Raw genomic sequence first — 27933 nt, 5'->3', positions numbered from 1 at the left:
CAGTTGGAAAAGATAGGTGGTTCAAGAGAGACCTTAAGGCTATTTTGGTAATTCAAGCAAGAATTGAAGAAAAGGAGGAAATAACAGTAAGGACTAGAAAGTCACAATGAATTTGAGAAACACTTTGGAGATGATGAAGGTACTTTTGGATGGGGGACCAAGGCCATGGAGCACACTAGAAAATTCAGACATTTTATACAAAGTTGTTTCTGGTGTCAGTCATTTTGGGTTGGTTATGAAAATCAAAGGTGTAAAGAACTTCCAGTAAATGAGTACACAACACCAGCATCACAGGTCTCTTGCGAAAAGGTTATGTGAAGCTTGTTTCATTTCTATTTTGACCAAATTAGATGATGAAGGGTTGAAAAAATTCTAATATATTTTAGTTATGATAGAGGATGGTACTAGCATCTCACAAAAGAAATATTGAATAATAAGCTAAAGTTGGCTTGCTTACGAATGCTATTACATATAATATAATTGTAGTAAAGGACTACAAATCAAACATAACCAAAAAATTATTACATATCTAGTTCTAAGGAGATGGTGTCATTTCTGGATAAATGTCAACAGAAAAGAAGGAAATGATTTATTTTAACTAGAATATCCCAAATTAATGGCATTATTGTTTTTTTAGAAGGTGATAAAAATAATGAAAAGAGTAATGCATCACTTATGATATTGATGTTGATGATAAAATGATGATGATAAAATGATGATAAATGTTGATGATAAAAATATATTCAGCTTGTTTTTAACACCAAAACTTGCAAATGCGTGTATTAAATATGTACTATGTTGCATTTCTTTTGCATCAGACATGTTTACTACATATTAATCCCAGAAGCCCATTTCTAAAAAAATCTTCCATTTTAATAGACTGTTCAAAAGAGAGCCACATACAAATTTAAGAAAAAACTTTTCATACCTAAACACACTTATAAATTTAAAAATTGAGTATATAAAAAGCATTTGCTTAGAAGTAATTGGGGCTGAATGGAAAAATCACTGGTCATATGAGATTTCCAAGTGCTAGAATCATCCTGGTGACTGATAGAGAACAAAATGCATTGAAAAGGGCAAGGCACAGTTACAAGATGGAGGGAACATCTTTTTGATGTTTTTCTTTATGTGTAGCTCAAACACATGAAGCTTGATGAATGATTCCAGTTATTTTGATATTTCTGTGACCAATCCCAGAAGGTGCTAAGGTGAGAATAGAAAAGACAAAAGGAAGAAATACTTTTTGAGTTGATGGTTTCCATCCCTATACCAAATAATGTAATACGGTTTTGAACCCAATTTAAAACTCCACATCATATCTTCAAGGTCTTGAAAAGGTTAGGTCCTCACCACCTTAGCAGCCATATGACTACATTTATCTTCTATCATCAGATCTACTGATTCACAATGTTGTGTATTACAATGTTGTTCTTAAAGGAATTAACTAAAGAAAATATCTTCATTGCAGTTAAATAACAAAACCTGTGTGATAGACTTTTCTTCCCCATTTCCCAACATTCCTTTGAAATTCACTTAAGGATGGATCCAGTATTTTTTTTTTCTTTAGAAAAAGCAGACTCATGTCATTGGTATTCAGTTATGACATTTAATGATTCAGATTTCCTTTCACTTTTAGTATTCTCCACCTCGTCTAGATTTTCCCAGTATATACTTCTCTAAGTCATCATTTGTTCACAAACTCAAAACAGTGCTTTTTTTTTTGTTTTGTTTTGTTTTGTTTTGTTTTGTTTTGTTTTGCTTTTTAATCTTCTATAAAGATGTAAGACATGAAGTAGAGATTGAGGGTAAAGAGATCAAAAAGAATTGAGTCGTGCTTCCAGGGGTAGATACACATTAGGACTAATCAAATGAGTAAAAGCAGGATCACTCTTTGTCAATATGTTATCTCGGTATAGATATCACCATATGATATTATAAATTTTATTTTGATAAGGTAATTTAAAGCAATAATTAGGAGGTTCAAATTCTGAAAAAAATAAGCAGCGTTTTGTCTGACTAATTCTAGCCAGATCTTGTGTTAATTTGGCTTCTCTGAGATGCAGGTATTGAATACACCAAACAATGTAAAATAGTTTTATAAGTTTTTAATGTATTAATAATGTTTTTATTAAATGTGTCTAGAAAGATACACAAAATAGAAAGGAACTATGAAACATTAGGAGGATATAAGGTGAATATAATATACGGTAAATCAAAACCATAGAGTGACTTATATCGATACAGACAACCTAAAAAACAGTGAATTCGATGTTAATATACATGTTGTATAAACAGTCCTTGAAAATGGCAAATAGCAGATCTCGTTGCAAAATGTAATTGCAGCAGGCTCATGAGATGACGAGAGTGAAGAAAAGTAACACCAAAGATTGGCAAATTACTTCCAACTCATGTTTATCATTGCTTATTCCTAGTTCTTTTTACTAGTGCCACCAAATTGTCCCATTCAATGACATTCCAAGAGTTGGTGGAATTACACAGAATTACTGGAGATTTTACAGGGTCAGAAAAAAGATCAACTACTGTGGGTGACAAAAGTATTTTTATGAGTGTTGAGAGGTATACCAGGTCTGGTGACCACTAGAATCTACCCCTTCAATCTCTGATCACAGGGAACATACATGAGCAACGATGTAGCCATACAGGTATGAAATCCATTAAATTTCAAAGGAAACCCACCCTTCTCCCTAGCTGTTTTCAGCCGGGGACTGAGGGAGCATACCCATCCCTAGAAAACACTGGAATCCTCTGATGCCGTGTGGCTGTGGCTCAAATTCTTCCCAAAGACCATTATAAACTCTTAGGACTTCACTGAAATACGGCTAACGAAAGTTTACCTTGCTGTACGTTAGTATACTTGAAAATTGCTGAGTGTAGATCTTAAATGTTTTTAACACACACGCACACACACAAAAGGTAACTACGTCAAAGGATGGATGTGTTTATAAGCTTACTGTGGTAATCATTTCACGAAATACATCAAACTATCACAATATACACCTTAAATGTACACATATTATATATAAATGTACACATATATATATCAATTATATCTCAATAGGGCTGACTGGGGGAGAATAATTGGATTGCAGTGTGAGGTATTTCTACCCAAACTTTCTTCCCTCCTTTTTCTCCCTTTTTTCTTTTAAACCACATCAAACCTCCATCAAAATCTGATGGTTCTCTTGGCCTCCCCTCGTTCCTTCATTTTCCTATATGGTCTTTGTCCCTAATAAATCATTTGCAGGGTTAATTGTGCTTTGGTTTCTGCTTTATCCAGGCAAACTCACTATGTGACTAACACTAATCAAAATAGTGTTTGCTTTTTCAGATTTCCAACTTTCAAATCATTGCTTTGAGTTATTTCAGAATACCAACATACGGAGAAGGAGCCACTACTTAAGAAATGTGTCAGTTTTGTGACATTATTACAAAGAAATTGTTAGCTTTGTATCACTGTTGCTATTTTTGTGCTTTCTTGCTGGTTCTTTGTGTCCTTGTCTTTGGGTGCAGCATAGAAAATGAAAGCTAAGAAAATGGGTTATTAGTCTGTTAAGTGCTGAGATGGAAGAAAAAATAAGACAAAATAAGAAAATAGACTAAAATAAAATACCTTTGGAAGGAGAGCAAAGCAGTATGAAGCCCAGTAGAAGGAAGAAAGGAGAGCACAGAGATACAGCAGGTTCTAGAAGGAGCCCTGGGTTTACATCTGAGAGGCTCACAGAAGATTCTGCCAGCCCTACTGGAAAACAAAATAGCACATATATACTTTTTTTTTTTCAGACACGATGTACAATCAGATACATATTTACCCAAATGTTATTGAAACATTGATTTCAATGAAAGTCAACAAGAAACCTAAGAAACTTCAATAGTGATATTTTCAAAGTTTCCTCTTTTTTTTTATTTTTATTTTTTAACATTGATTTATTTTTGAGACAGAGAGAGACAGAGCATGAACGGGGGAGGGTCAGAGAGAGAGGGAGACACAGAATCCGAAACAGGCTCCAGGCTCTGAGCGGTCAGCACAGAGCCCGACGCGGGGCTCGAACTCACGGACCGTGAGATCATGACCTGAGCTGAAGTCGGACGCTTAACCGACTGAGCCACCCAGGCGCCCCCAAAGTTTCCTCTTATACGTCTTGAACAATAACATAAACTTAAGCCTTGTTACAGATGGAAATTGCTGTATATAATCCACATAGTCCCTTTAGAATGTTTTTAATATAGTAATAATAGTCATTTCATTTATTTGTCAAGGAGCAAAGTATTATTACTTAAAATTATGTTTTAAACAACTAATATAGAAAATATCCTATTTATTACAGATAAACTAAAGATGTAGTTACTTATCATTTTTCTCATTAAAATGTAATAGGTGAGGCGCGCACGGGTGGCTCAGTCGTTTAAGCGTCAGACTTCGGCTCCGGTCATGATCTCGAGGTTCCTGAGTTCGAGCCCCATGCTGGGCTCTGTGCTGACAACTCAGGGCCTGGAACCTGCTACAGATTCTATGTCTCCCTCTCTCTCTGCCCACCCCCTCACTCACGCTCTGTCTCTGTCTCTCAAAAATGAATATACGTTAAAAAATTAAAGAAAAAAAATATTCTAGAAGCTGACTTGAGAGACAGAATCAGTTGCAGCTGGGTGACCCAGGTGAGTCCAATTTAATCACAGCTTCCTTAAATGTGAAAAGGGAAGGCAGAAGGGCCAGATTCAGAGTGAGCAAGGTACTGGGAGGATCCAGGAGCCAGAAAATGTGGTTGCGTTTAGAAGATGGTAAAAGTGAGAAAACGGATTTCACCCCAGGAACACCAGTGTCTTAATCTCAGCCCAGTGAAAGTCATTGGAATTGAACTACAGAAATGTAAGTAAATACTTTTGTGTTATATTTGAGCTACTGGGTTTGTAGTTACGTGTTACGGCAGCAGTAGAAAACGAATATATTATGTACAGTAGGCCTGGGTGACACCTAACAGGTTATCCCTTTCTTATGCATGTAATGGAAGGCTTTTATAATTAATGGTAACTTTAGCTCCATCAAAATATGAGCCTAGGCCTCAAACTATACATAGTCTCTAAATGCTCATTCATTCATTCTAAAGGACAGTAATAGGGGTGCTGCTGTGTTGGTCTTTGTTGCCCTGTCTGTAGGAATGAGCATAGTACCAGCACCTCTTAAATTCAAATCGCCTTATTCTTTTTGTGAATGGTTTCAATAAATCTTCCCATTTAACAGTCTTGCCATCAGAGAAAAGTGGCTATGGGGAAAATAATGTAATTGGAATATGGGGGAGAATATGCAGGGCCTCTTAGGGTTCTTCAAAGAAAAGGGTGATAACTTTGAGCAATGAGGTGACAGTTTCTCAAGAGGAAAGCTGGATGGGCGCCTGTGTGGCTCAGTCAGTGAAGCACCCAACTTCAGCTCAGGATATGATCTTGTGGTTCACGAGTTCAAGCCCTGTGTCAGGCTCTGTGCTGACAGCTCAGAGCCTGGAGCCTGTTTCGGATTCTGTGTCTCCCTCTCTCTCTGCCTCTCCCCCCCCCCCCCACCCCGCACTCATGCTCTGTCTCTGTCTTTCTCCCTCTCAAAAACAAATAAACATTAAAAAAATTTAAAAAAAATGGGAAAGCTGGTTGATTCCATTTCATAAAATGAAGGGACTTCTTACAGAATATCACTCACCAAAACCCTAGATACAGCACATACTGAAATCCACCAGGAGCCACATTTTCTAAACAACCAAGACTGAGTGAGCATTCAGTGCCCACTGTCTCCACTGTCCTTCCTGAATTACCACCTTTTCAAGGCTACCGACTATGTCTTCTCTTTCTTGGAATGAGCGCATACATACCTAAGTCCCTGACATTGGAAGTGTTCTGTAGTGATTTAATGATTTGCTAAATGCTTAGCATCTAGGGACCTCTTAAAAGATGTGTTGTGAAGTCTAAAAGTTTATTTTAGTGTGTACTATAGAAGGGCCTAATGTGGTGTTTTTCATATACTATGCTAAATTTGTGGATGAGAATTGTTCATATAAGGAAAGGCTTCTTGAAGTACACATGGCAATATGATAGACAGGACTGAGATCTGCTGGGATTCTAAATCTTGAGGAGAATAATAATAGATGACAGATTAGGAATAATTGACAGTGTCGTTGTGAAAGTGTTTGTATTAACAGAAGAAGGGGCTTCGACTGATAGCTGGGGGCGAAGGCAAGGGACTGTCAGAGGAAAATAAATGATTTCACAGGCATTCGGCTTCAGAGCTGCCTTAATAAGCTTCCAGCTCTTGTGGTAAGTGAAAAATAGTCTGTGGTATTCATACTAGACTTTTCCTATTTGCTCACATCATGAGCCACACAGTGTGCTTTAATAAAATTCAGGAGAGTGGGTAGGTTTTACTCAGAGTATGACTAAAAGAGAACAGCAATCTAATTGTACGTTATATAGTTATATCAAGTTTATAAGTTATGCAGTTATTAGTGACATGTATATGTTACATTTAGGCATAGATTGAGCTAGAGTCAAAAACTTTTAAAACCAACAGCCTACTCTCTGCTTATTTTAGCCATCATTATGAAACACTTTTTTTTTTTAACAAATGGCATCATTCTAATTAGCATCTTTTGTAATGATTTTAGGGAAGTATTATTTAGCTTAATTTCATTGTTTAAAGCAGAAAGTATTAATGCAAAAAATGCACATTAATATGTATTTGGATTTCAGGACTTGAACATAAAAAAATATATAGTTGACATAAAGAATAGGTATGCCATGAAGAAAAATAATCAAGGTACTTCACAAAAATTTGATTACATTGTGTTATATAAATCTCTGCTATGGAAAGAAAACAATATTGTGGGTTAGACCAATATTTAGTTCTATCCTTACTCTTTCCTAAATTTCTAACTCTTTAAATCTTCTTCAGTCTTATTTTAAGGATCAAATAAAATAACATGTGTGAAAATATCTTCTACACAATGAAGCACAGTATAATTGTGCCGAGGACTATTCGCCATTCACGAACATTTATATGGTCACTTCCATAGAATAGAATTTTTTGCTCCTGCCCGGGCATTGCATCTCTTTTCTCCCTTTAAAATAGAGAGGGGCTGGTGATCCATAATGGTTGTGTGAGTAAAGTGTGTAACATTTCCAAGTCTGGGAATGTCTGAAACAGGTGTGACTTTTCTATGATCTCTGTCCATCTGCTTACTGAATACAGGGAACATGGAAAAGCTGAAGGAATCTAGGTCCCTGAGTTATCACATGGAAAGGCCTCTTCTTGCCATAAATATGTTCATTGGACTATAATGTGATCAAGAAATAATTGTGCTAAAGTAGTTGAAAGTTGGGATTTTGTGTGTTTCAGAATCTAACATTATTACAGAATTAAAGGCATTCATGCAAGTATTTTGAATCATCCTTCATGTAGCAATGTATTAACACATTCATTTGTGTTAAGAATACACATTCTTCAAAATGCTTTTGGGCTAGAGATGCCAAGATTGCTGTATATCAAACAGAGGATTATTTTGAAAGATTTCTTACACGTTTCAGTCTTCAAATCTGAGAAATAAAGGTGTTTATAAGTATAAAGGAATATATTCCAAATGGCAGGCTTTAGGCAGCCATAAGTATAAATATGGTTGCATTAATATGACTCCCTAATCCTAGCACTTATCCCCTGTTAACTCTTAATATCAGAAACTTCCCAAGTTTCCATTCCCATCTAGTACTGGGGCTACCAAGGACTAATTTCATCCGGTCCACTTTGCTTTGTTGAAGTCTCAGTTCCCACCCTGACTATCCTTTATTTCCCACTGCCATGCATCAGGCATGACTCTGCAGACGTCCCTGGTAATTCAGATGGGAATCTCCAAAGGCAACCTTGAGAGTACACGGGTATCGCCCTTGCAAACTGAGTTGCATTTAGACTATACCCACAAACTGAACCTCATTAAATTTTGTCATGCTTAACAACACTACAAAGTAAGGGGAACAAGTTCCTTCCATTCTGTATGGTAGTAAATAAAATCCAGGATGTTTTATTTTGGTCTATCTACGGGGCCATAGAAGTTTTGCGTAGAACCTGCAACACTACAAAAATGAAAAATTGCTGCAAACCAACAGCTTTCCTCCCTCTCGCCCTCCCTCCTCCCCTTCCTTCCTTCCTTCCTTCCTTCCTTCCTTCCTTCCTTCCTTCCTTCCTAAACATTTTTTCCTGTATCCACATGCATTTCTATCTAACCTGCCTGGGTCTCTAAAGATACAAGGAAGAGTGACATGGCAAAGCCAAATAGAATGCTGCTCTTCAGACTCTTGAGCTCTATTGTCTGAGTGCTATTTATGAAACAGAATTCATGTGTCTTCCCTCGTTTCATTCAACACGGAGCATTTATGCAAAACTATCTTCACAGAGAGCCTGAGAAAGAACGCTGCATGTCTTCACTTGAAAGATGAATCCAATCTTTGTTACTGGCCCAGCCTGTATGTGTTACAAAAATGAATATTGCTATCTGAATTTATGTTCTTGTTCCATTTGAAAATATTTAAGATTATATTGATTTTTTTAAGCTTAGTTTTAAGCAAGTTTGGGTAGCTCTAATTTCATGCAGGGTGAGGATGAAATATGCACATCTCATGTGGAAATAATCTTTTTGAGGAGTGAAACCAAATAAAAAAAAAAAAATTAAGCAACGACCCAAGAGGGATAATCCTTTAATGCAATAACTAGCTGACAATCACTTGTGAAACACTAAGTTTTCCAACTTATTTTTAAAAGACTATTTCCCTATTTCTATATTCTCCTTTCATCTTCATTCCAAATTTCAATCTGTAGAAATTGATTTTAAAATTTGCAAAGTAACACCTGAAGTCCGTGAGTAGAAGTTCCACATTAGAAATGTCATTTTCCAATTATTAATGAACTATGGTGCTTCTAGAAACACAGATGTAGAAGAAAATGGTAAAGAAGCAGAAAAGTAAAATGTATGCAATTCTTAGGAGTATAATAATTTTAAGCACATTGACATGCACAAAAAATTCTCAGGCTGTTTCAGGGAAAATGTAGCAGGTCATTGGAAGGCCAGTTTAAGTTATTCAATTTCACATTTCCAAAAACTCTTGACATTTATGTATTGCCATAGTGGCAGCACAGTGAATATCTCCAAAGGGAGATAGCGGGTTTTGTGATGCACTAAGTGTTATAAAGGACAGTCATTTTGCAATTTCAGATTAAGTCAATAAGTATATTACCATGTAAGCGGTTTTCATGGCAGAAACTCAATAATCACTTTTTTAACCTGGATTGTATACTGTGGAATTGTCCAAACCTTATAACCTGTCTAGGAAGATGAGAAAGTTAGGTTACATATCCAGTGATCTTGTTGTTTTTTTTTTTTTATGGAAAATAATTCAAACAGGAGATGAGCCATATCTTATACACATATGTATATATGAGAAAAAATAACTAGTAACCTTTTTATGAGAAATAATTTGGATAAAATTTATCCTCCTCACCTATACACAGAAATAGCTGCTATGTCAATACCTAGTTTCCAAACTAGAAGGAGCAGTAGATATTCAGAAAACCAATAATTTTGTGAATAGCAAGCTGCAGAGAAATGTTCAAGGAGGAGGCAGAATTTTGTCCTATTACCTATAATTTGAATCTCCAGGAAATGAGCTTTCTATACAAGATATCCTTATCTTTTAGAAATATATGTTGGCTATAAAGTACACATCTTTATACTATTTCATTTGGTTCTTACAGAAACCTGGTAAGAACAGCAAGACAGCTGTTTTTGTGCTTACATTATTGGGGAGACTGCCAGGTCAAGTGGCTGGGAAGCTGAACACTCTTCCCCAGCATTGTTTTCCTCTGAAGGTAGAGGTTCTGCTGATAGGATACTGTGCAGAAATGAATACATACCTTAAATGTGGTCTGACAGGTGCACTAAAAACGATAAGAGTTCCTATCTTGTACTAGATTAAATTAAAATGTTCTGTGATTGCCAATAAACACATCGAAAGGAGGTTTTCAGTAATGATAAATGAAACATCTCACTCTATACCCATTATCCTCTAGGGAAAACAAAGCTGCTATTACTGGAATATTATTTATTAAAAAAGAATATCTTCTTAGAAAATAATTATATGTTGGGAAATAGTAAACATTTCATATTCAATATTTTTCCAAAGAAGTATGAGGCTATTTTGATAAAAACAAATACTTGAAATGTTGTGGGGAAAAATGCGAAACTGTGTGTTACAATCAATATCTGGTTTATTTCTACATTTTATTTTGGTTGTTCAGAACCAAGTAAGCCCCTTTCAAGCACATAGAATAGAAAATAATAGCAGTTATTTTTAATAACTCACTTGCAATGTCTATAAAATTTTAATTAAATACTAATCAAAATACCTGAAAGAGGAAACTAGAACATGTTTGCTTCTAGACGAATCATTGATAATACTTACTGCTTTTTTTTTCTCACATAAGCTTTGAAGTGAGACAACAAAGTACCCAAATTACAACCAACTATGAAACTATATAGTAATGTGATAGAATCATTATAGGACATGCCATTTGCTGTACAATTGACAATTACTTTGTGATAATATCATGGGAAAAGAGTTATGTACAAATTATATTTGATATAAGTACATAAAGTTGTACTATTTGATTCACTTGTCCAAACGTGGATCTACAATAAAACATAACTGTTGAGTTTTAGAGCAGTGATATTTAAGAATTGAAACTATATGTGAAGAAAGAACCTGTAGTCTAAGAAATACAGAAAAAAAAAGTTAATCTGATAACACAGCTTAATATTGTCTCCAATACAGTATATATACAATGAATGTAGGTCATGTTAGGGTATATATGTTAGTGATGGTAACAACTTTAGGTAGTTAAATATATATATATATTGAGATTTGAATCAAATAATCTGTAACAAAAAAATGAGCAAAAATAGCTTTTAACACCTGAGGAAAAATTACTATTGTCCGGGAAATAAAGGAATACGCATACAGCAAAATACATTCATTGATCAAGGTCACTACTAAAAAAATATTAGCCTGAAAAAGTTAGACACATTCCTAATCACATAATTTTTGACTAAAGAATGAGTTAAGCACCGGGTAGAATAATGTCTATCATTAATTTTTTATTTCCTTCAAGCAAAGTGTAGATATTTAAATGATGTAAGTGCTAGTAATATAAATTTCGTGTCTTCTATCCTGTAATAAAATTACAAAAATCAATACCTTTAAGATTGGGAGACCCCCGTCTTAAAATTCTATTGCCCATTAACCACTAATGTTTGCCTGTCAGTACACTTTAACATCTTGCCCTTGATATCCTCTTTCATTTCTACCTATTTCCTTTCTTATACACTCTGCTGCACACAAATCCACCTCTCTTGTGACCTCAATGCTTTTTCCTGCTTTTGTTCACAGCATTATTGTCCTCCATGACTTAGCTCACTTGAGAATCTTTCTTCAACCGCCGAAACAACTTTCTTTTTGGGTTAATGTGTTTTACTAGTGATAAATAATGGGTGAATGAGTTTCAACTACTTTAACATCCAGGGAAAACATTATAAACCATAAGCCCCGGAAACAAACTTTACAAACATTATAGTTCATCCGTTGCCACCAAAATTAATATTTATGTCTATCTACCATCACTTGATGAGGACCTCAAATATTATCCTTCTATCAATTACTAGAGTTACTTATTTTTGACTAATTTGTTGAGTAAAGAATATTGGCTGCTTAAGAAATCAAATTAACTGGAAATCACCTACATGTAAAAAAAAAAAAAAAAAAAAGAAAGAAAGAAAAGAAAGTAGATTATAGAATTGGCATGAACCCACAGTTTATTTTTGAAAAGTGTTAACAACTTTCCCTAATTTTTTAGCTTTTAGTTATATTTTGGAAACGAATTTCATTTAGACTAGTAACCATATCATCTTTGTTACACAATTATATGCTTTATTCCTAGGGAGACTGATCAATCAATACAACAGAACCACTATTTCTTAGGTTAACAACACTCACTATGCCACTTAGAACACACAGAGAAAAACCCTCAAGGCATTTTGAAGGGGTTTCCTTTCTTTTTAGACATTTCTTGTACTAGAAGTTGATTTCTATTTTTCACTCACGCTGACCTACATCCTGAAATAATGCATTTTTCTATACCATTTCTTTCCCTCTACATATCAGTTAGCTATAATTACTCAAATTAAAGTGAAGGAAGATAAGCAAATGTCCATTTTGGGGGATGGGAAAGCAGACTAACGTCTAAAGATTGCAATCAATTTCCTATTTCCTGTGAAATCTAAGTCTAAACTAGAAAGTATTGCAGTACAACCATTAATCCCAATTATTGTGCTGTTAAGGAACGGTGGCAGGTGCCTGGAGATCAAAGTTCTTTTCCTAACCAACATTTATGCATTTGATTTTGAGAATTATTAGATATTGTATATTCCTAGTAAGATTTAAGTCAGCTTCACTAATGCTCTCTGCTTGTCTGTGTTCTTCGATAAACTATCCCTATTTGTAGGATGATGCTTTCAAATCAGGAGACTTGAGTTCTTTACATTTCAAATTATTGGTGGTATAGGCACAGATCCATTAGCCTTATCTTTGGAAATGTCTCAGGTTGTCACCAAAGCTCTCTTACATTCTCTAGGACTTTTGTGAAGGAAACTTCTACTGACGAGACAAAGAAGCACATCACTGTTTGTAGTCAGCCTCTCTGCCGAGCTCCAATTTATTATACACCTGAGAGTCGTGAAAGTGCTGAGGCAACTTTACCCTGTCATGCCCAATAATTATGTCATAAAAAAGCCATGTTATTTCAGCACATAAAACGGTTTAAAGTGATTAATTTTCTGAAAGCTTAAATTGAAAGTGCATGAGAATCATTAAGGCCATGCCTGACCCGGGTTTCTGAAAATATATTATCATACCTCTCTGAAACATCTCTTAAAATCCAGCTTTTTGTGTGTATATTCGACTTCTAAATTATTAAGAATCATACGTATGTCTGTAATTTCATTACAAATCTATTACCAACCCCATCATGTGAAAGACTCTTGGATTTCGGCTCACATCATGATCTCACAGTTTCATGATTTCAAGCCCCGCGTGGGGCTCTGCACTCTTGCTGTACAAAGCCTGCTTGGGATTCTGTTTCTCTCTCTCTCTCTCTGCCCCTCCCCTATTCATGCTCTCTCTGTCTCTCTCAAAGTAAAAAAAAAAAAAAAAAAAAAAAAAAGGAAAAGATAGTTCTTCAAATGGTATAATATTAAATCATTAATTATTTAAAATTGATAATACCTCTAGAAACTATCTCAGACATTGCTAGACTATAACTTCTGGGTTTTCCATTCTTAGGCTTTTTATACATTTGGGCGAAAACATGTATTAACCTTGAAATGTGGGTGCTTCTCCCTGTTCCCCAATAGGAAATAGACTCAATCACTATCTTCATCATTTGATGGTAAGCCTCTCCACAGTTTTGCCGAACTTTAATAGAAACTACTAGCTCTTTTCTCAATTCCTCCAAAGGAATCAAAGCATCAATGAAAAGTATTTCTGTCTGTGATAGATTATTACAAATATTATGACAGTAAAATAAGGTAATTTAACACAGGAACCAAATAGGTTCACACTGAAAGCTTTATATCATTATTTGTAAATTCTCATGGTCATTCCACAACAGGAAGATGGAAGGAGGCTCAGTTGTCCATCAATATGGCTGACTTCACTCTGCCCCAACCACATCTCTTGCCTGACTCAGCCTCACCTCAGCCTTCTTCCCATACTTTTTCCCAAGATACCTACTCCATTTTTAAAGTGTTTTTATTTTGTTTGAGAGAGAGAGAGAGAGAGAGAGAGAGAGAGAGCATGCATGAGTGCAAGTTGGTGAGGAGTAGAGAGAGAGAGGGGGAGAGACTATCCCAAGCAAGATCCATGCTGTCAGCACAGAGCCTGAAGAGGGGCTGGATTCCATGAACTGTGAAATCATGACCTGAGCCAAAATCAAGAGTTGGTCACTTAATTCTGAGCCACACAGGCACCCCCCTACTTCATTGTTAGAGCATCACCTGTCCAACACAAAAATTCCCTCTTATGTCATCTTACAGATCAATTTAATTATTATTTATCTAAGTATCTCTCATGAGAATAATAGCAAAGCTGTCTTGCCTTTCATCGCCAAAGAGCCAATCAAAGTATGTTTTCTTTCCCAACAAAAATCAATTTTCTTTCTATGGATGCTTCTGCCACCCTCTCAGAGCATGTCATTTCAACTGCAAGAACTTTGAAAACTAACATTCTTTTACTTCCTCTCTCACTCACTTGGTTGGCACAGGGCATTTAGGCAAAGCCTGATATACTCATTAACATCACACCCCCACCAAAGTTTGTCCCCTTTTCATACAGTGAAAATAATGATTTTATATTAAAATAGATGATTATGTATTTCTCTAAGGAAAATGTAAATGCTGATTTTATATTTTGATAGAGGAGCACAGTCAACCTAAATGAAGTTTTTACAATATTCAACTCAATATATTTAGGGATATCAGCACTTATGTTTGTCTTCATATGTTACTTGAAATATAACTAAATCTATCAGTCAACTATAACTGACTCTATCGGAATTTCGTTAGTAACATTAACTTACATTAAAATGAGAATTCAAAATGACATCTCTAACAATACCTTAATATATTTATAAACAAAGTTAACTTTTCAAAAAACCAGTGCTATGTCTGCCTCTATATTTATTCAAGTTCAAATGGGGATTTTTATTTGTTCATTTAGTCACAAACGACAAGCACGGTCTCCTTTTTTTTTTAATTTTTCTCCAGCTGACCTATTAGAATATTTGTCAAAATAGGAGGGTACTGTTAATGGAGATTCTGACAGCTCATCATAACATTAATCTTTCATCTGCAGTTGTTGACTTTTGACAATTTTTGTAGTTCTTTTTTAGTCTAACACTGACATAAACTTTACTGATTGGCATCATCACATGCCAGGCATGTTTGAATTAAGATGAAAAAGAATTACCCATAACAAATATCACAGAGATCATTAATTAATCCTGTTTTTAGTAAACAACAAGGCAGACAAGCAAATTCATGGAAGATTGCATTAGTGGAGAGGTGTTAATTGAAAGATCGCTCAAGTGATGGCAAGTTTTCAACATCAAAACTGAAAGAAGCAAGACATGATAGAATTCCTGAAGAGAGTTATTATAGTTGAAGGGAAAAAAGTATTTAATATATCAGACCCAAATCAAATAAATAGAAAAGACAAATAAATAGAAATAAGTCATGAGAACACATCTTTATTCAGTTGCTACATAAAACTTTTTACATGGTAAAAAATGTTTAACTGGAAGTATTCCAGTAAACTTACAATTACACTCAATGTTCAAAAGTTATATTGACCTAACTCTATACCTACTATCATAGTATGGTTGTAATATAAGTAATATTCAACATGAGTCACCTACATTACTTTTTTCCTGATTTCCCAGAAAACGAAAATAAACTGAAGAGTCCTGCTAATCCATTAAATGCAGTGCACCTTTCATTGGTCTAAGACAACTGTCATTATCCAAGAACAGTGTCTAAACTTTAACCTTTACATTACAATAAAAGGTAAGTTGTGATACCAGGTGAAGGTTCCATGCATCACGTATTACTATAAAGGATATTAGGCCTTCTAGTTAGCAAGCGAAGTTGAAAGGGAGAGTTACACATATGCAGTGTGGCAGAATCTCATGATCATTTTTCATTCTTTTGTCTTTTATATGAAAAAAGGCACAGAACTTCTAAATCTTAGGAAAACACGTGGGACAATAACCATATCTCAAGCGGTAACTAAGCATACATCTTATTTAATTTTATTTTTCTAATTTTATCTTTTATTTTTTAAAATTGACATCCAAATTAGTTAGCATATACTGCAACAATGATTTCAGGAGTAGATTCCTTAGTGTCCGTTAACTATTTAGCCCATCCCCCCTCCCACAACCCCTCCAGTAACCCTCATTTTTTTCTCCATATTTATGAGTCTCTTCTGTTTTGTCCCCCTCCCTGTTTTTATATTATTTTCATTTGCCTTCCCTTATGTTCATCTGTTTTGTCTCTCAAAGTCCTCATATGAGTGAAGTCATATGATTTTTGTCTTTCTCTAACTGACTAATTTCACTTAGTGTAATATCCTCCAGTTCCATCCACATAGTTGCAAACGGTAAGATTTCATTCTTTTTGATTGGCGAGTAATACTCCATTGTGTGGGTATATATATATATATATATATATATATATATATACCATTTCTTCTTTATCCATTCATCCATCGATGGACATTTGGGCTCTTTTCGTACTTTGGTTATTGTTGATAGTGCTGCTACAAACATGGGGGTGTATGTGTCCCTCCGAAACAGTACACTTGTATTCTGTGGATAATGCTTAGTAGTGCAATTGCTGGGTCATAGGGTAGTTCTATTTTTAGTTTTTTGAGGAACCTCCACACTGTTTTCCAGAGTGGCTGCACTAGTTTGCATTCCCACCAAGAGTGCAAGAGAGATCCTCTTTGTCTCCATCCTCGTCAACATCTGTTGTTGCCTGAGTTGTTCATGTTAGCCATTCTGACAGGTGTAAGGTGGTATCTCATTGTGGTTTTAATGTTTATTTGTTGTTGAGACAGACAGAGCATGAGCAGGGGAGGGTTAGAGAGAGAGGGAGACACAGAATCAGAAGCAGGCTCCAGGCTCTGAGCTGCCAGCACAGAGCCTGATGCGGGGCTTGAACTCACAAACTGTGAAATCATGACCTGAGCCGAAGTTGGCTGCTCAACCAACTGAGCCACCCAGGCACCCCTCATTGTGGTTTTGATTTGTATTTCCCTGATGATGAGTGATGTTGAGCATTTTTTCATGTGTCAGTTGGCCATCTGGATGTCTTCTTTGGAGAAGTGTCTATTCATGTCTTTTGCCCATTTCTTCACTGGGTTATTTGTTTTTTGTGGGTTGAGTTTGTTAAGCGCTTTATAGATTTTGGATACTAACCCTTTATCTGATGTCATTTGCAAATATCTTCTCCCATTTTGTTGGTTGCCTTTTAGTTTTGCTGATTGTTTCGTTCACTGTGCAGAAGGTTTTTATTTTATTTTTTTTTTCATTTTTATTTTCTTAATATGGAATTTATTGTCAAATTGGTTTCCATACAACACCCAGTGTTCATCCCAACAGGTGCCCTCCTCAATACCAGCACCCACCCACCCATCCCTCCCATCCGCCATCAACCCTCAATTTATTCTCAGTTTTTAAGAGTCTCTTATGGTTTGGTTTGGCTCCCTCCCTCTCTTTTTTCTTTTCTTTTTTTTTTTTTTTGATTGATTTTATTTTTTTTTAATTTTTTTTTTTATTTTGATGAGGTCCCAGTAGTTCATTTTTGCTTTTGTTTCCCTTGCCTCTGGAGACGTGTTGAGTAAGAAGTTGCTACAGGCAAGATCACAGAGGTTTTTCCCTGCTTTCTTCTCAAGGATTTTGATGGTTTCCTGTCTTACACTTAGGTCTTACATACATTTTGAGTTTATTTTTGTGTATGGTGTAAGAAAGTGGTCCAGGTTCATTCTGCATGTCGCTGTCCAGTTTTCCCAGAACCACTTGCTGAAGAGACTGTCCATTGGAGAGTCTTTCCTACTTTGTCAAAGATTAGTTGGCCATATGTTTGTGTGTCCATTTCTGGGTTCTCTATGCTGTTCCATAGATTTGAGTGTCTGTTCTTGGGCCAGTACCATACTGTCTTGACGATTAGAGCTTTGTAGTAAAGCTTGAAGTCCGGGATTGTGATGCCTCCTGCTTTGTTTTTCTTTTTCAAGATTGCTTTGGCTATTCAGGGTCTTTTCAGGTTCCATACCAATTTTGGGATTATTTGTTCTAGCTCTGTGAAGAATGCTGGTGTTATTTTGATAGGGATTGCATTGAATATGTAGATTGCTTTGAGTAGTATCAACATTTTTAACAGTATTTGTTCTTCCTATCCAGGAGCATGGAATCTTTTTCCAATTTTTTGTGTCTTCTTCAATTTCTTTCATAAACTTTCTATAGTTTTCTGCATATAGTTTTTTCACCTCTTTGGTTAGATTTATTCCTAGGTATTTTATGGTTTTTGATGAAATTGTAAATGGGATTGATTTCTTGATTTGTCTTTGTGTTGCTTCATTGTTGGTGTATAGGAATTCAACTGATTTCTGTGCATTCAACTGATTCTGGTGTATAGGAATTCAACTAATTTCATATCCTGCAACTTTGCTGAATTCATGAATCAATTCTAGCAGTTTTTGGTGGAATCTTTTGGGTTTTCCATACAGAGTATTATGTTATCTGCGAAGAGTGAAAGTTTGACCTCCTCCTGGCCGATTTGGATGCCTTTTATTTCTTTGTGTTGTCTGATTGCAGAGGCTAAGATTTCTAATACTATGTTGAATAACAGTGGCAAGAGGGGACATCCCAGTCTTGTTCCTGACCTTAGGGGGAAAGCTGTCATTTTTTTCCCCATTGAGGAGGATATTAGTGTTGGGTCGTTCATATATGGCTTCTATGATCTCGAGGTATGCTCCTTCTATCCCTACTTTCTTGAGGGTTTTCACCAAGAAAGGATTCTGTATTTTGTCAAATGTTTTCTCTGCATCTATTGAGAGGATCATATGGTTCTTGTCCTTTCTTTTATTGATGTGATGAATCACATTAATTGTTATGTGGATATTGAACCAGCCCTGCATCCCAGGTATAAATCACTTGGTTGTGGTGAATAATTTTTTTGATGTATTGTTGGAGCCAGTTGCCTAATATCTTATTGAGGATTTTTGCATCCATGTTCATCAGGGAAATTGGTCTATAGTTCTCCTTTTTAGTGGGGTCTCTGGATTTGGAATCAAGGTAATGCTGGCTTCATAGAATGAGTTTGGAAGATTTCCTTCCATTTCTATTTTTTGGAACAGCTTCAAGAGAATAGGTGTTAACTCTTCCTTAACTGTTTGGTAGAATTCCCCTGGAAAGCCATCTGGCCCTGGACTCTTGTTTTTTAGCAGATTTTTGATTACTAATTCGATTTCCTTACTGGTTATGGGTCTGTTCAAATTTTCTATTTCTTCCTGTTTCAGTTTTGGTAGTGTATATGTTTCTAGGAATTTGTCCATTTCTTCCAGATTGTCCATTTTATTGGCATATGGTTGCTCATAATATTCTCTTATTATTGTTTTTATTTCTGCTGTTTTGTTTGTGATCTCTGCTCTTTCATTCTTGATTTTATTTATTTGGGTCCCTTTATTTCAAAGAACCAACTTCTGGTTTCATTGATCTGTTCTTTTTTTTTTTTTTTTTTTTTTTTTTTTTGGTTTCAATAGCATTAATTTCTACTCTAATCTGTATTATTTCCTGTCTTCTGCTGGTTTGGGGTTTTATTTGCTGTTCTTTTTCCAGCTCCTTAACGCATATGGTTAGGTTGTATATCTGAGATCTTTCTTCCTTCTTTGGAAGGCCTGGTTTGCTACATAGTTTCCTCTTATGACCACCTTTGATGCATCCCAGAGGTTTTGGGTTGTGGTGTTACCATTTTCATTGACTTCCATATACTTTTTAATTTCCCCTTTAACTGCTTGGTTAGCCCATTCATTCTTTAGTAGGATGTTTTTCAGTCTCCAAGTATTTGTTATCTTTCCAATTTTTTTCTTGTGGTTGATTTTGAGTTTCATAGTGTTGTGGTCTGAAAATATGCACTGTATGATCTTGTTCTTTTTGCACTTACTTAGGGCTGATTTGTGTCCCAGTATATGGTCTATTCTGGAGAATGTTCCATGTGCAATTGAGAAGTATGTATATTCTGGTGCGTTAGGATGAAATGTTCTGAATATATCTGTGAAGTCCATCTGGTCCAGTGTGTCATTCAAAGCCATCGTTTCCTTGTTGATTTTCTGTTTAGATGATCTGTCCATTGCTGTGAGTGGGGTGTTGAAGTCTCCTACTATTATGGTATTACTATCGATGAGTTTCTTTATGTTTGTGATTAATTGATTTATATATTTGGGTACTCCCACATTTGGCATATAAATGTTTACAATTGTTAGGTCTTCTTGTTGAATAGACCCCTTAATGATGATATAATGCCCTTCTGTATCTCTTGATACAGTCTTTATTTTAAAGTCTAGATTGTCTGATATATGTATGTCTGATATCAGATATATGTCTGATATAAGATATAAGTCTGGCTATCTGACGATTAGCATAATACATGGTTCTCTATCCCCTTATTTTCAATCTGAAGGTGTCTTTAGGTCTAAAGTGGGTCTCTTATAAACAGCATATAGATGGATCTTGTTTTCTTATCCATTCTGTTACCCTATGTCCTTTGATTGGAGCATTGAGTCTATTGACATTTAGAGTGAGTACTGAAAGATGAATTTATTGCCATTATGATGCTTGTAGAGTTGGAGTTTCTGGTGGTGTTCTCTGGTCCTATCTAATCTTTTGTTGCTTTTGGTGTATACACACACACACACACACACACACACACACACACACACATATATATATATACACACACACATATATATACATATATATACACACATATATATGTATATATGTGTGTATATATTTATGTACATATATACATATATATGTATATATTTATGTGTATATATATATATATATATGTACATATATACTTATCTTTTCTCCCCTCAGAGAGTCCCCCTTAAAATTCCTTTCAGGGCTGGTTTAGTGGTCACAAACTCCTTTAATTTTTGTTTGTCTGGGAAACTTTTTATCTCTCCTTCTATTTTGAATGACAGACTTGCTGTATAAAGAGTTCTTGGCTGCATGTTTTTCTGAGTCAGCACACTGAGTATATCCTGTCACTCCTTTCTGGCCTGCTAAGTTTCTGTAGCTAGGTCTGCTGCAAACCTGATCTGTCTTCCCTTGTATATTAGAGACTTTTGTTCCCTTGCTACTTTCATGATTCTCTCTTTGCCTGAGTATTTTGTGAATTTGACTATGCTATGCCTTGCTGATGTTCGATTTTTGTTCAATCTAATGGGGGTCCTCTCTGCTTCCGGATTTTGATGTCTGTGTCTTTCCCCAGGTTAGGAAAGTTTTCTGCTATGATTTGCTTACATAACCCTTCTACCCCTATTTCTCTCTCTTCCTCTTCTGGGACCCGTATGATTCCGATGTTGTTCCTTTTTAATGAGTCACTGATTTCTCTAATTCTGAAATCGTGCTCTTTTGCCTTTTTCTCCCTCTTTTTTTCTGCTTCATTATTCTCTATAAGTTTGTCCTCTATATTGCTCATTCTGTTCTGCCTCATCCATCCTTGCCGCCACTGCATCCATCTGTGATTGCAGATCAGTTATAGCATTTTTCATTTCATTCTGGCTATTTTTTGTTTCTTTTACCTCTGCAGAAAGGGATTCTAATCTGTTTTCAACTGTAGCTAGTATTCTTATTATCGTGATTCTAAATTCTGGTTCAGACATCTTGCTTGTATCTGTGTTGGTTAAATCCCTAGCTGTTGTTTCTTCGTGCTCTTTCTTTTGGGATGAATTCCTTTGTTTTGTCATTTTGAAGGGAGAAAAGGAATAATGAGGTAGAAAAATTAAAATAACAATATTAAAATTAAAAAAATATTAAAATTTAAAAATTAAACACACGCACACACACACAAATCGAATAAATGATGCTAGATCCTAGCTGTATTTTGGTCTGGGTGTTGAGAGTGGTTTGACAGATTAGAGAAAAAATAATGTGGGGTTAAGAAAAGAAAAAAAAGGAAATTGTTTGAGAATTTGAAAAAATGAATACACTGAAGTAGACTAAAATGAGACGATGAGAGTAAAATAGAATTTGAAAACCTATACATAAAATAAAGAATATAGTAGAAAAAATTTAAGAAAAATATTTTAATAAAAATTAAAAAATAAAAATGAATTTTTTCTTTGTATTCAAGAAAAAGAAAAGAAACAAAAAAGAGAAAAAAGATAGAAAAAAAAGAAAAAAAAGGAAATCGTTTGAAAATTTGAAAAAGTGAGTACACTGTAGTGGACTAAAATAAAATTATGGAATTTTTATGGAATTTTATGGAATTTTTTGGAATTAAAAATAGAATTTGAAAAAATTTACATGAAAGAAAAAAATATAATAAAAATTAAATAAAATATTTTTAATAGAAATTGAAAATAAAAATGGAAGTTTTTCTCTTTCTGCATTCAAAAGAAAGAAAAGAAATGAAAAAGAGAAAAAAGAAAAAGATAAAAAAGGAAATCGTTTGAAAATTTGAAAAGGTGAATACACTGAAGTAGACTACAATAAAATGATGGAATAAAATAGGATTTGATAGAAATGTACACAAGAGTAAAAAATATAGTAATAAAAATTAAAGAAAAATATTTTTAATAAAAATTGAAAATAAAAATGAATCTTTTTCTGTATTCAAGAAAAAGAAAAGTATAAAAGAGAAAAAAAAAAAAAGAAAGAGAATTGAATAGATGGACCTGCTAACAGATTGAAGTAGGACTGAAATTACTTTGTTTTCCCCTGGGAGTCAGACTATGTAGCACTTTATAGTCCATAAACTAATGAGGCGGAGAGATTTGTGTTCTTGAAGAGCAAGGTTGGCCCAGTTGGGCGCGGCTCAGTGTGATAGCTCAGCTCTCCCCTAGATGGCACTGCTAGCCTACTGTGGTGGAGTGTTGTGGCGCTCGTAGGTGCATATGCTCACGTGCAGGAGTGGTGAAAATGGTGCCACCCAGCTACCCAGTCTGTTCTCTCGGATCAGCAATCGTGCACCCGTCCTCTGTCTTCAGCTTTCGTCCACTCCCCGCTTTTTCACTCTCCGTGACCAGGCCGCAGGTAGTACCTCTCTCCTGAGTTTTGTCTCAGATGAGGCTGTTTTCCCCAGCCCCTTACTTCTTAAAGACTGTGGCTTTGACCTGTTTCACCCCTCTGAGGGAGAGTCTCACGGAGCAATGGCTGAATGGGCAATGGCCAAATGTCGGCTGCACCCAGGAACGCTTGCTGGACCCTGCTGCTGCCAGTGCCCCAAGACTGCGGCCAGATGCCAGCCAGCCCCAGAAAAAGTTCACAAGATAGTGTAGCAGCAACATTTCAGGGATTATGGAAAATCACAACACAAATCTGGCACCAGGCTTCACCCTTAACGACCTTGTTCCAGCACCAGGGAATGTGGCTGCCTTCTGGGGTCTGCTGGGACCAGGTGGCTTCAACAGTCTCTACCTAATGTCCTTCCAGCAGTGGAACCGCTTTTCCCCTTGTGGCCTGAGAACCTTCCAGACCCCACTCTGTTCCTGGGGATTCGTCCTTCCCACCAGAGCGCAGCCAGGTATCAAGCTGCAGAGTTGCAGCCTTTGCGCTCCCCTTGTTTATAGTCTTAATGGAATTTAAACCCTCTACTTTCTTCTTTCTCCCTTTTTAGTTTAGTCCCCTTGGCTGTTTCCCATTTTCCACTTTCTCTCCAAATGCTTTTGGGGAGGGGTGCTCTTCCTATATTCTCCCCATCCCCCAAGTCTCTGTCCTCTCTCCACTCGTAAAAGTACCTCCCTTCCTGCTCCTTCTCGCTCCCCAAGTTCACCTCTCCATGCTGCATATCTGCTGAATTATGTGGTTATGGTTGTTCAGATTGTTGTGTTAATCCTCCAATCAGTGTTCTAGGTGTGTAGGATGGTTTTGTGTTGGTCTGGCTGTATTTCATGGACGCGGGACACACAGACTTCCATGCTATTCCGCCATCTTGGCTCCTTCTCTAAGCATACATTTTAAATGTAAATATTCAAATCACTTTGGGCACTAGAAAATATAACATATTGACAAGCGCAGAGTTGTTTTACCTGTGAAAGTTTTATTTTTTCAAGAGAAAATGAGGGCAGTTAAATTAACATTCTACCAATGTGGTTGCAGTGTTTTCATTAGCTTTCAATTGTCCATACTAGCCTGTCTTTCTGCAAAAGGTCTCTGTCAGTTGAAGATTCAACATAAAATAATTAATTTTCTGTTGGTGTTAGAATAAAGTGTATAAAACAAAGTTGTAACTAGAGACACATCAGCATGATTGGGACTCCTCAGAAGTGAGTGTACCTAGTATGCTCTGTTCAATATATTCTGTAGTTCAAGCAACATTTCAGGTTAAATATAGTCCCAGATTGCAACATACCATTCTCCATGTTCTGTATAAATGGCTTCACTTCTTTGTCACTTGACCCTTTTTCAGAGCTGTGGTTCTCAATTTCTTTCTTTTTCTAACTTCATAATCTTTCAAGTAACCTGTAACTAAAGTGCAATTATGACCATTTCCTCTACTCAGGAAAGAAAAAGAAGTTTATTGGGTGCCAGTTATGGGTAAGATGATGCTTTGTGCCTTCACATGTTATTTCCTTTAACCTTGATATCAATTCATGAGGTAGATTAAGTTCTTATTTTAAATTTCAGACTATGTATGTAGTGCATCTTTATTTGGTTGCTAAGTAAAACATTTGTGATCTTCATTGTTGTCTGTTTCATAATTCAGTGATCTAGCAACTAGATTACAATGCATTATCTTTTGTTATCTGATAATTTTTAGTGAACAGGATACATGAAGTCCCATTGACAAAAGGGAACGTGTGCCTTCAAGGTCCTTTCTGCTCACTCAATATTACTTTCTTCTAAGACCCCACAAGGCCAATTCAGAAATAAATAATACAGGATTCATTAACTCAATAAATATATATCCAATTTCTATGTTTTAGGCACTGTTATTAACTCTTGGGATACATTAATAACCAAAAGAGAAAAAAAAAATCCTGGCCTTCATGGGTCTTATAATTTACTGGAGGAGACCTCCTCCATCCATTTCCTCAGTCACCTTGTACATTTGGTTCTACTACATGTTAGACATTACTGGGAGTGCTAATGACCAAGTGACAAACAGCAGACAAGGTTTTCTCTCAAATTCTAATCTAGTGGAATGAGAGAGAACATGTACACAAAATAATCAAATGACTGGGGAACTTCGTTTTGTTCATTACTATGTATTTAATGCCTAGATTGAGCTGCCATTGTTATTAGAGAACAAAGTAATTTGCTGTAAACCAGAGATTGAAAAAAATATAACAAAAATTCTTATGAGATATTTCTATTCTCACACATTTCTTTTCTATTGTCTTATTCCAAGTCTTTTATCAAATGCATCCCCTATTTTGGCTCTCCAATAACTTTTATTTCATGTCCCTGAACTGGCATACTCATACCCTGGAAGGTAAACTGTTGACTATTACCTATTGTTGCTCAGGTATGACCCATTGGGAGGAGAGGTAACAGGATTTCAGCTGAAGTTCAAGCTGAAGTTTCACAATGAAACTCTCTTTTGGATCACTGTTGGATGGGAAGAGGTGATATTGTGGCTGAGGAAAATTTTGTGGATGGTTTGGAATTGAAAAGAGGAAAACTAAAATAGTTGTATTTGGCACTGAAATCTCTTGACTCCTAACCTAACCTATTGTAATCTCACAGCTGTATGCTCAAAATATTTGGCCCGAGGAGCCCTTCACAGTCTTAAAAATTGTTAACCTCAAAGTTTTTGCTTATTTCATCATACCTATTGACATTTGCAAAATTAGAAATTAAAATTGAGAAACTTTTAATAAGAAATACACAGACAGTATTCTATGTCCTGCAGAATCTAAACTCACCACTATGTGCTTGTAAAATAAAAATTTTAATTACCAAAATTAATCTTGAAATCTTATATTTCTTCCAGTACTGCACTTCAAGATTTCCTTGGCTACACTTAAGCTATTGTATTTCCATATATATTATCAAACCATCTTGCAAATTTCCACAGAGAAAATATCCCACTGAATTTAAAATTTAGTATGTTTAACATATAAATTTCTCCCTTAGTAACTGAGTCTCCCAAGCAATGAACATGCTCTATCTATTTATTTAGGTTTTCCTTTGTTTCTCCTATTTATGTGTTTTCAGTTTGCAATGTTTGTGCATATTTTATTAGATTATTCCTAGTTTTTATAGCTAGAGTAAATAGCAACTTATTAATATAATTTCTATTTTGTTATCTATAATTATTTCTGTAAAATGATCTTGTATTCAGTATATTGCTAAATTCACTTATTAGTTATGATAATCCATATAATTCTATTTTATCATATAAGTATACAGTCATGTTGTTTTCAAGTAATGACATCTTTTTCTTCCCTTGTAATCCTTTTCAATCTTATTTCTTTTTATTTCTTTAGTGATCTGGCTTTATCAGGTTGTTTGCTATTCTTTTTCTAGCATCTTGCTTAGATCATCAATTTTTATCTTTCAAAAAATATACATTCACTAAGAATATAGATTTATCTCTAAGCACGTGTTAGGTACATATCAAAAGTTTAATATGTTCTATTTTCAATTACTGTCCAATGCTGTTTCAGTCTTCCTCCTTCAAACCTAGTCTGTTGGTATTTTTAGCATCACCAATCTTAAGCAGAATGCCCTTTGTAAAAGATCAGAAGAAAATTAAATCAACCTATTTTTAAGTGTAAAACAAAGAATATGTATGCTTGTTTCGATGCAATGTATTTGCGTTGCTTTTACCGCCTTATTGAGAGCTATTTACTATGTTCACATTTTGCTCCTTTTTAGTCTTCATCCCTTTTTTGAAATTTGATGAGTTTGTAGTTTCCCTCTAAGAGTGGTATCCTTTCGGTGCAAAAAAGAAAGGGTGTCAAAACTAATATAACAAAATCTAATATAAATCTAATATAAATCAACATATCTATTTTCTTCCTCTAAAATACCACCTCTAAAAATTTAACTTATCACACTCTCCTATCTTCTTTGTTGTCTATTATTTTACTTTGTTGTTATCTTAAGCCCCATAATATGTAATTTCTATAATTATTGTTTTATATGGTTGTTTAAGGAAGCATTATTTACATTTTCCTTTATTATCCTTTCTTTTTATTACTTCTTTTGCATCTTCCTGAGACACATTTCCCAAAAGGCTTTTCAGTGAGAGTCCATCAGTTGCAAAATCCCCTCCATTTTACAATTGAAATGTGTCTTCATTCTTTCTTATCCTTAAATCTTAGTCCATTGGACTTAAATTGATAAACTCTATCACTTAGCCATTATTCCATTATCTTTGGCCTAAATTGTTGCCATTGATAAGTCAAATAATTGTCATTTCTTTGAAGGTCTTAAATGGTCTATTCTCAATAAGTTTGGTTGTTGAAAGATTAACTATGGTGTTTTTAGAGGTTGACTTATTTTTTCCATAACCCGTGTGAGACTAGTGGTACTTTCTCAACCTAAAGTTGTGTGTTTTCTTTCTATTTAACTATTTATTTGTTTTTATGTTTTTATTTTTTTTTTAATTTTTATTTCAATTTTAGTTAACATATAGTGTAATACTGATCTTAAGAGTAGAATTTAGTGATTTATCACTTACATATAATACCAAGTGCTCATTAGAGCAGGTGCCCTCCTTAATACCCCTCACCCATTTAGTCCATCTCCTGCCCACCTGCCCTCTAGCAACCCTCGGCTTGTTTTCTACAGTTAAGAGTCTCCTATGTTTGCTTCCCTTTCTGTTTTTCCCCCTTCCCCTATGTCCATCTGTTTTTTTCACCTTAAATTCCACATGAGTGAAATCATATAGTATTTGTCTTTATCTGACTGACTTATTTCACTTAGCATAATATACTCTAGCTCCATCCACATCATTGAAAATGGCAAAATTTCATTCTTTTTGATGCTTGAATAATATCCCATATATATATATATATATATATATATATATATATATATAC

This window comes from Panthera pardus, unplaced genomic scaffold (assembly GCF_024362965.1).
Source record: "Panthera pardus isolate Hobbes unplaced genomic scaffold, ASM2436296v1 HiC_scaffold_13, whole genome shotgun sequence".
Lineage (NCBI taxonomy): Eukaryota > Metazoa > Chordata > Mammalia > Carnivora > Felidae > Panthera > Panthera pardus.
Note: the sequence above shows the minus strand (reverse complement) of the source record.